Source organism: Martes martes (assembly GCF_963455335.1).
Source record: "Martes martes genome assembly, chromosome: 4".
Classification (NCBI taxonomy): Eukaryota; Metazoa; Chordata; class Mammalia; order Carnivora; family Mustelidae; genus Martes; species Martes martes.
The window spans coordinates 54,781,210-54,791,044 of NC_137891.1; positions in this window are offsets into that span (position 1 = coordinate 54,781,210).

Consider the following 9,835-nt stretch of genomic DNA (forward strand, 5'->3'; position numbering starts at 1 on the left):
AATATCTAATTTAAAACTGAGGTAGTCAGTAAGATATTTCCAAATAGTTGAAACTTTGTTGAGACCCAGCCTTGCCTCGTGACAGCCCAGTATTCAAGAGAGTTTTCCACCCTGCTTGCCTCATATCTTCAGATGGTTAAACGACCCCCCTCTTTCCTTTTGCTTTTCACAGTTTATTTTAAATTTTTTTAATAAAGCCTATAGCTCAAGATATAATTTAGTTTGTAAACCTGTCTATTCTGTGACCTCTTGTACAGATAACTTGCCTGGTGGTGCCCTTGAGGCTGTAAGTGTAAAGTGAGCCAAGGTCATTTCCCACACAACACTGGAAGGATTTAGACCATCTGCTGAGTGTAGGTGGACATGTTGCAACTATATTTCTATAGTAACAAAGTATCAATTTGTGAGGAAGGATGATAATGCTTTCTGATTTGTAGAGTATACAAATCTGCTTTCGAAGATACTGAAAACTGGAAAAATGAGACCCGATTATTTATAGAACTCTTCTGTATTTTGAGAAGTTTAGAAATGTGACCCTGTCAGTTTTTGGAGCACTTTGAAGCACAAAACATCACCGACGCATGTGTGGGTTTTTCCCCCCACCTCTTCCAGATGTTAAAATACAATGGATTTCAAAAGGAAAATAAAAACAATAACTGATGAAACTATTGCTAATATTTTTTAGTTCTCTCTAATAACAAACCAACAGACCAATTCTATGGAGATTTCTAACTGCAACTTCCCCAGAAACCATAATGGAAGCAGTATTTAAAACTGACACCATGGGACCTGATGTTTCCACAAATGCAGAAAACTGATGTTTCTACAAAGGCTGCTATTACCAGCTCCCTGCGTTGATGGTACTAAGGCTCATCTTCCTTTTTTCTGGGCACCACTGTAGCCCAGACTCACCTAACATTCTTTGCAAAGTGAGTCAGGCTAAGACAGGAAGGGATTGCGGTTCATCTCAATCTCAAGACAAAGACCCTCTACTAAAGCAGAAGAGGGCAGACCTAGTAAATAAACCTAACTCTGGCCAGGCTCTCTCCAGTTAGGCTCTCTCACTGCTCTCTCTCTCCCTCTCAATCTACATTTCTGTCCCTCTGTCTCTCTGTCTCTCTTTCTCACTCTCTCACTGCCTTTATACCACAGCCATCACTCAGACACATTTCTGATTGCAGTTTGTGGAACCTCAGTTCTGTAGGTTCTTATAGATCTTGTGGTGCTCATTGCACCTTTGTGTTAAAGGGAGCATTCACAGGTACTTGGTTAGAGAACCAAGTATTATTACAACCTAGTATAAACCTTAGAACACATGATGTGTAATTGAAAAAAATAGTGAGATAATTTTTTATTATCCATACTATGTTAATCTCCAAGCATAGTGAAAGTTTCCATGACTCAGTTTCACTTACACAACTACAAAGAAAGAAAGAAAGAAAGAAAACCAGGGTTGATTAAGATATTTCTTGTCAAAAGAGCAATGTAAGCAAAGGGAAAGAGACATGAAACTATGACACATTTGCAATTCTGCAAAGTATTTAGCTGGGAGAGAAAGGAAGGTAAGAAATAGGTTGGGAGGCAAACAGTGACCACCTCATAAATGTCCTTAAAGAATTTTTTAGGCTTCACTCTGAAGATAATGGGCATTACAGATAAATTTTGTTTGTATTGATTTCATTTTTTTCCAATTTTTAAAAAATTTAATTTCTTTTCAGTGTAACAGAATTCATTGTTTATGCACCACACCCAGTGCTCCATGCAATACGCGCCCTCCATAATACCCACCACCAGGCTCCCCCAACCTCCCACCCCCCCGCCCCTTCATAACCCTCAGATTGTTTTTCAGAGTCCATAGTCTCTCATGGTTCATCTCCCCCTCCGATTTCCCTCAACTCCCTTCTCCACTCCATCTCCCCATGTCCTCCGTATTATTCCTTATGCTCCACAAATAAGTGAAACCATATGATACTTGACTCTCTCTGCTTGACTTATTTCACTCAGCATAATCTCTTCCAGTCCCATCCATGTTGATACAAAAGTTGGGTATTCATCCTTTCTGATGGAGGCATAATACTCCATAGTATGTATGGACCATATCTTCTTTATCCATTCGTCTGTTGAAGGGCATCTTGGTTCTTTCCACAGTTTGGTGACTGTGGCCATTGCTGCTATAAACATTGGGGTACAGATAGCCCTTCTTTTCACTACATCTGTATCTTTGGGGTAAATACCCAATAGTGCAATTGCAGGGTCATAGGGTAGCTCTATTTTTAATTTCTTAAGGAATCTCCACACTGTTGTGTGGAGCAGCCAATTTGGAGAATAGCCAATTACAGATAATTTTTAAGCACAGTAGTGCTATGACCAAATGTGCATTTTGAAAAATTGCTTTGGCTGCTACAAAAAAAAAAAAAAAAAAAAAAAAATGGAGGTGGAAAAACTGGGGACTGAGAGATCAAGGAAGACACTACTGTAGGGAGTAATACAAATATCTTAAAAACTAAGAATATCTACAACATAACACATTTGGGTATATCTAGTATGTTAACTCAGGAAGAAGGATCACATTGCCACATCAATTTTATACAAAAATGGAGCATTATACACTAACTTAATCAACCAAACTATAAGATTTAAAGTTAAGAATGCACTTGGCACAAGAAGTTGCAAAACCCTTTCCCTGACTGTTCATACCACTGAGATCTTATCCTTCTGTGTGACTCTTTTTTTTTTTTTTTTTGGATACTGTGTCCTCCTTCCAGTTTTACTGTAATGAGATGGGTTCTAACAAGCTGCAGCCCCAGGTAAGCCATATACCTTCAATGGCATGCCTTCTCTTTCCAAAACCCACAGAGTACATGCAAACCTTTTTTTTTTTTTAATTTTACAAACAAAGAAGTGTTCTTAGTGTTATCTTCTTACATTAACCCTCATTTTTCTTCTATATGGCTTGTTCATTTTTTCTCTCTGTGGAGTTATTTCAAAGCCTCTTTATCGTTTGCCTTTCCTCCTGTATCATTCCACCAACTGATTTAATATCCCACTTGAGAGAGAGTAGATTTGTAGGAGTTAAGAGCACAGATTGAAGCCAGACTGCCTGAATTCAAATCCTAATGCTACCATCTAATTACTCCATGACCTCCAGCCACTTACTTAGCTCTCAGTTTCTCCTAAAATGAAGATAATAATACCCATCTGTGGAAAAAAGTGGCAAAATTGACTCCAGTTCTTTACTAGATCCAGACACTTGGCATTTGACATTGTAGCTCTTCTTATAAGGAGGTGGAATGTATTCCCAGTCTCTTGAACCTGGATTAATGTTTTGACTTGCTTTGTCCAATAGAATACGTAAGAAGTGATAGTGTGCAGTCTGAGCTTAGGTTTCAAGACTTGCCTTCTTTCTTGGAATCTTGCTGTGGCCATGAGAAAAATCCCAGACTAGTCTTTTGAAAAAATCAGAGACCACATAGAGAAGGACCAAGTTGTTTTATTTGAGACCATCCTAGACCTACAACTCAATCTAACCAGGCAGCAGACTGTAAACAGATGAGTGAGTCAGGCCAACGTCTTTTGGGCTTAGGCCAGATCAGTAGAACCAGTGACTTGTGAAAAATTGTAAGTAGCTGTTGTTTTACATTTTTAAGTTTTAGAGTGGTTTGTTATACAGCTATTGTGGCAATAGGTAACTGATACACTATATAATGGGGCTGAGGCTTAAATGAGTTTGTCAAGTACTTACCTAGAACAATGGTTGCAATTTAATAAGTATTATTTAAATGTTTGCTTTTATTATTATTTGTAGTAGTAGTAGTAGTAGCAAAGAAAAGGGGTCTGGATTAGAAATACAGATATGAAATGAGCATAAAAGTGACTACAGAAAACATGAGAATAGACAGGAGCCTTGAGAAAGCATTTAAAATCCTAATTTTACCCATTTTGACAGCTTGAAATATGCATTTATCTCTTCTATGCCTCAAAACATCCTAAAGTTTAAATGAATTAAAAAACTGCAAAATTTCAAAAAAGACAATGAGAACAAGAGGTTAGCAGAGGAAAGATATATAGATATAGATATAGATACAGATATATATATATGTGTGTGCGTGTGTGTATATATATATATATATATATATATATATATATATATATATTTGTAGAAGTGTCGTCATCAGAAGAGAATGGATTCTTCTCAACAGAAAGCTTTTGGTCAGATCCTGTGGAAGGCAGGAGTAAAGAGTGTGGCTAACAATGGGGGTTTAGAAACAAGTGTCTGTGCAATCTAATGTGATTCCAGCCCCACAATCCTACCACACAAAGACAAGTTACTGCTGTTTCCCTGGCCCCTCATAGGAGTCTGAAGATTATTTTCTGGAGGGGAAAAAAAAAAAAAAAAACCAAGGGACTGAACTTTATAACAGGAGTTAAGTCTCCATGCTAAAGAGCAGATCTCTAAACCATTCCCTCCCACCTTGGCATTTGTAGCCAGATTTATAGCAACCACCCATTTCTAAGGGGTAGGAAGCATCTTCTCTGCTTTTAGCAAGAGATGCAGATAATAAAATAGATGAAGAGGGGGGAAAAGACTCAAATAAGTGGAGATTATGCAGGTTAAAAAAAAAGGGTATTTAAATATCTCTTTCTTTTTCTCTCTCTCAACATAAAATATTGCAGCCACAAATCAAGAAGAGGCTTCTCTACCAAAAATAGGGAAAAATAAAAAAATAAGTGTTCAAAATGAGGGCTTTAATTAATCACTCATTACTTTAAACTGACACACCAAAAAGTTGTACCCCCATTAGAGTGGCACTATAAGTAACACAGCCCTTACACAGACGTATAGCCTGGTTTTTCACCATCTGGATGGTTCAATGAACCTCAAACTTTGAACTCACATTAAGATGGTCTTAGATTGGAAATGATAGCTGGAAATGTCTAGTTAGCTGGCATAAGAAAACAAAACTTCTCCCTAGAGAAGGATGTCCATCATTCTAAGCCTCCAATTATTCCCACAAATGAGGTTTCTAAAATAATGTCTAGCACACAATGATATGACCATAACCAGGAACACAAAGAAACAAGACCTTATGAGTGAAAACAACCAGAAACAACAGGAAATAACATATTCACAAATACTTGATATACTATTCTTATCATAAGTAAGTAGAAATAAAACTATAAAATACCTGGGCTTACTTCAGTCAATAAAAAATGAAAGATTGAACTTAAATATTTCAGCAGGACACCATAAACTACATGCCAAAGTTTTACAATGTATAATCTGAAGAAGTAAATCTCTAAAACAGACCTAAATACCACCTGTGAGTTAGGCCATTCCTTTGTGGGAGTGCTCTAAATGTTTAAAAGTACTTTCTTTTGCTAAGCCAGTATCTCATAACTCTTGTGTCCAGGAGTGTGCTGGTAAATGACACGTTTGTATCGTTTGCTAGATTCTGTAGCAGAAATACTCTCACTGTGACTTGCTTCAAGTAAACAATAGGATGTCACCAAATGCAGATCTAAGAGACACGATCAATCAGCTCTTACAGGCCAGTATGAACCAGTGCCAACACACTGTTGGTTGCATTTCTGATGATGTCTTTTCTGGCCAAGGTAAAATATCCCTAATTCTTAGTTACTTCCCATATGCAGTTGATTATCTGTAGAATATTCATTCCTGCAACGGGTATTTATTTAAGGTCTACTATTTGCCAGTAGTTGTTCTAGGAACTAAACATACATCAATGAACAAAAAATATCTTTGTGAAGCTTATGTTATAGTGGAGAGGAAAAGACAATAAACAAACAAGGAAATATATAATCTGTAAAATATTAATAAATGATATCGAGAAAAATATATAGGGATAAGGTGGGAGGGTTGCTGTTTTATATGGGGGAAGGCCTTACTGATTAAAGACCATATGATATATTTACTCTTACTCCTTGTTCTCACACGTTACCATAAAGCTCTTGATAATTCAGAGAGAAAAAGAAGAGAGTTGAATTTATGAAAACTTTAAGAAGAGCTTACAAAGAGTACAAGCACTATGAAGAGATATTACTCTAAAGCAGAGATTGCAAACAAAGTGTTCAAAAGAATTGAACCAACATTTAAAACTTGGAAAAGACTAGTAAATATGCAAAATTTCAGGCTTGCTTGCAAGACTGGGAAATGAGGCAATGCTGATACTGCATTCTGGTGTCCTTTAGACAAGGGCTGAGCTCACCAGGAAGGCGTTCTAGTCCCTAGAAGGTTGTCTATCTGTATCACCTTACATTACCTACATGACCCTTGCACCTATTTGAATTTGTGACCTGGCCAAAATAAATTAATAATTATATTTTACGAATTTTTTTTTATTTTTGAATTGTTTTTTTTTTCATTGTCTTTGAAACTTAAACCATAAATTCTGAAAAGTAATACACTAGTGGCTCTGCAATCTACTCTACAAGGGGTTTCCAAAATACACTTTGAAAAATGGTAACATGAACATAAAACAGATGTATAAATTCACAACACAGCCACTCAAAATGGAAAAGGGAAAGAAACAGTAAGAGGTAAAAATTCCAGAGTGCTAAAATATTTTTATTAGTAATGGAGATATAGAATATTATAGCAATAGTCATATTCTTCAATATGTGTCTATTTCAACATAAATTGTTAGTTTTGAAACATAGTTTTGCCCTGTGATCGCCCTTACCTTATCAGCATATAGTGACATTTAAGTGGCATTTCATACTTGGAAAGTATTTAAAATATATTGGACAATATGGAGGAGGTCTGACCAAATTAATTAAAAAATTGATGCAAATATCTTTTCATCAGTGAATGTAGTGTGAAGGTCATCAAATTGCTGCCCATCCAATCCAGATAGAATATTTTTTAATTCACAATTCCAAATTACAAATAAACTTCAATACCAACAGCAAAACCAACACCTACACTAGTCTATGAAACATATTTTATGGACTCACTTTATGCAACATCACCTTCCATCTGCCAAGACACATATTTATAAAATTCCATTTACAATGCTGCCTAGAAACCACTATTAGTCATCATAAATATTGTTATAACCAAATAATTCTCATAAACCAAATGTTGCAAATAAAAACAAGTGATTCTGAAATAATTTCTAGAACCAGTCTCCTTGAATTCAAATTGTTTATTTGTGGGAAGGAATAGAAGGAGGACAACATAATTAAAGTAGACCTTACAACTAAAACTATTATATTTTCAACTTAAAAGTACCTATAAATGGAAATGTTTGACATTAAGGAGCTATTTCATAATTAAGTCAGTTCTCTTCCCTTTCACTTTGGGATGTCCTTATATCTCTTTCTCAGTTATAGAACACATACACACACACAAATACATAATTAGATGACATAAAATCCATTTGGAGACCATTTTTTTAAAAGAAAGCCTTGTTTCATCTTAGTAGTGTTATTTTATCTAGATTATGTGAGGTTTGAAGGCATTGAACTTCTCAGAATAGGAATGTCTCTTATACCACATTTTTAACATAGTGAAATATGCTAGTCACTGTTATGCAGGATGAAATCGTAATAGATTTGTTCAAATATATAACTAAATTTAATGTGTGTAAAAGGTAGAATCTGTCTGAATCTAGCATATCTGAGTGAGATATTCCAACTGATCTAACTTTAGTTATCAGCTGATGAGAAAATATATCAGCATGAATACAACCACCATTGCCTAAGATGACACTGGCTATACATGTACTAAGTGCCGGTGATGTCCAGGGATTGTGCTAAATATTGAGAAGAGAACCACAAACAAGATGGGTGTCTATCTTCCAGAAACTGTGAAAGTTTTAATAGTGTAACACATCCAACAGCACAAGTAGCCATCCATTCATTCAACACATTTAAATCAAATACTTAAGGCAAGATAGCCTTGTTATGGGCTCAAAAGATACATAAATAAGGGGTGCCTTGGTGGCTCAGTGGGTTAAGCCTCTGCCTTCAGTTCAGGTCATGGTCTCAGGGTCCTGGGATCGAGCCCCGTATCAGGCTCTCTGCTCAGCAGGGAGCCTGCTTCCTCCTCTCTCTCTGCCTGTCTCTGCCTACTTGTGATCTCTGTCTGTCAAAAAAAAAAAAAAAAAAAATCTTTAAAAGATACCATAAATAAAAAAAAGAAGTCTGTGTCTTCAAGGATTTCACAATGAAGGGAAAAAATAATCAAAACATTTACAGTATAGCAGCTAAGCATTTGAAAAAGAAAGGACCTAGTCCATACAATTGACACTAAATAGATAACACCCCTTAGGAAATAATACCGAGTTTAACCTGAAGAATGGGGTGGGCAAAGGCGCTCCAGGCTGCAAGCACAGCAGGTACAGAGCTAGGGAAGCCTGAGAATGACTGGAGAATTCAGGATGCCAGTGGGGTGTCTGTCCAAATAATTGTATGGCAGAAGGGTGGAGCTAAATCACGAAGAGCCTTGTATTCCATGCAGAGTGCCAAAGGACACTGCCCTTAGGAAACATGAAGTCATTGAAAAACTTTAAGCAGGGAATGACAGTCCAGTTGTTTTTCAAAACATCTTTTAAGGAGGTTTTGTAGTGGAGGAGAGAGAGAATGATTCCTACTCCCTAAAAAAGGCAGCAGGAAAGGATGAGAGAGGACAGTTAGTAGCAAGCAAATAGTATCTCACAGGATTTAGTGGTTTATTTGATCACTCTTAGGTTTCCAGCCTGAGAGATAAAAGATACAATTAAACTACGTATTTTGGAAAAATATACAATGAGAAAAAATGAGGTAGAAAATAAGCTTATGTTAGTATAGGTTGAGTTGGAGATATCTTTGAGAAACTCAGGTAAATGCACTATAACCTGTTGAGTAACAGGATTGGAATTTAAGGTCATGGAGGACTAGCGGGGCAGGGGGCCGGAGTGGGCAATGAACATAAACCGGTGGTTAAAACCATCAGAGTGAATGTAGTAACTTAGGAAGTGAGTGCAACATGAGGAGAGGTGAGGGCAGAACCCTAAAGAATAAAAATGTTACAACAGGCAGAGGAAGAGAATCTAGGAAAGAAGAAGGAAAGATTTTAAGTCACAAGATGAGAATTAGGGATGTCCAAAGAAACCAAGAAGGAAAAAATAATCCAAGAAGGAGTGATTAAGTATTCAATACTTCTGAGATGTCAAGGAGACTAAGTGGCAAGATGTACCTAAAGTGCTTTTCTAAGACTGCATCCAAACCAAGTGGCCAGCAATAGACTATGGTTGAAAAAATTATGAGCCATTTACATATAATGCAGCTATTACAAAGCAAAAACAAAAATGGTCTCTATGCTCTGATATGGAGAAAATGTTTTCCTCCGGGGGGAGAAAAAAAAGGGATAGAAAAGGAAAGAGAAGTAGAACCTGCCACACAGAACTTTGGCAGTAGGCATTTCTATATAGCTAAATTTAAAAAATACCATTGGAAACAACTGAACCTATCACATATTAAATTGGTAAAATAGCTATAAATTTTATTAAAATTGAGTTTAAATGACTTCAAATACAGCATTTTGATGTTATATATGTCCTTAAAGGGATGTGTTCAAGGAACAGAAAGATCTATGTAGGCAATTTAAAATTCTATTAGAAGGTATATTGTTTAATATAATATTACTATTAATGTTTTGCAACCAATTTATATCTTTTGTTAAAAAATAAGGGATTAGGGGAGACAAGATGGCGGGGAAGTAGGAGGAGGCGCCTTTTCAACCTGCACCCTAAAGTGAGCTGATTACCTACCAAAGAACTCCGATCACCCATGAAATCAGCCTGAGATCAGAATTATACACGTCTGGATCTCT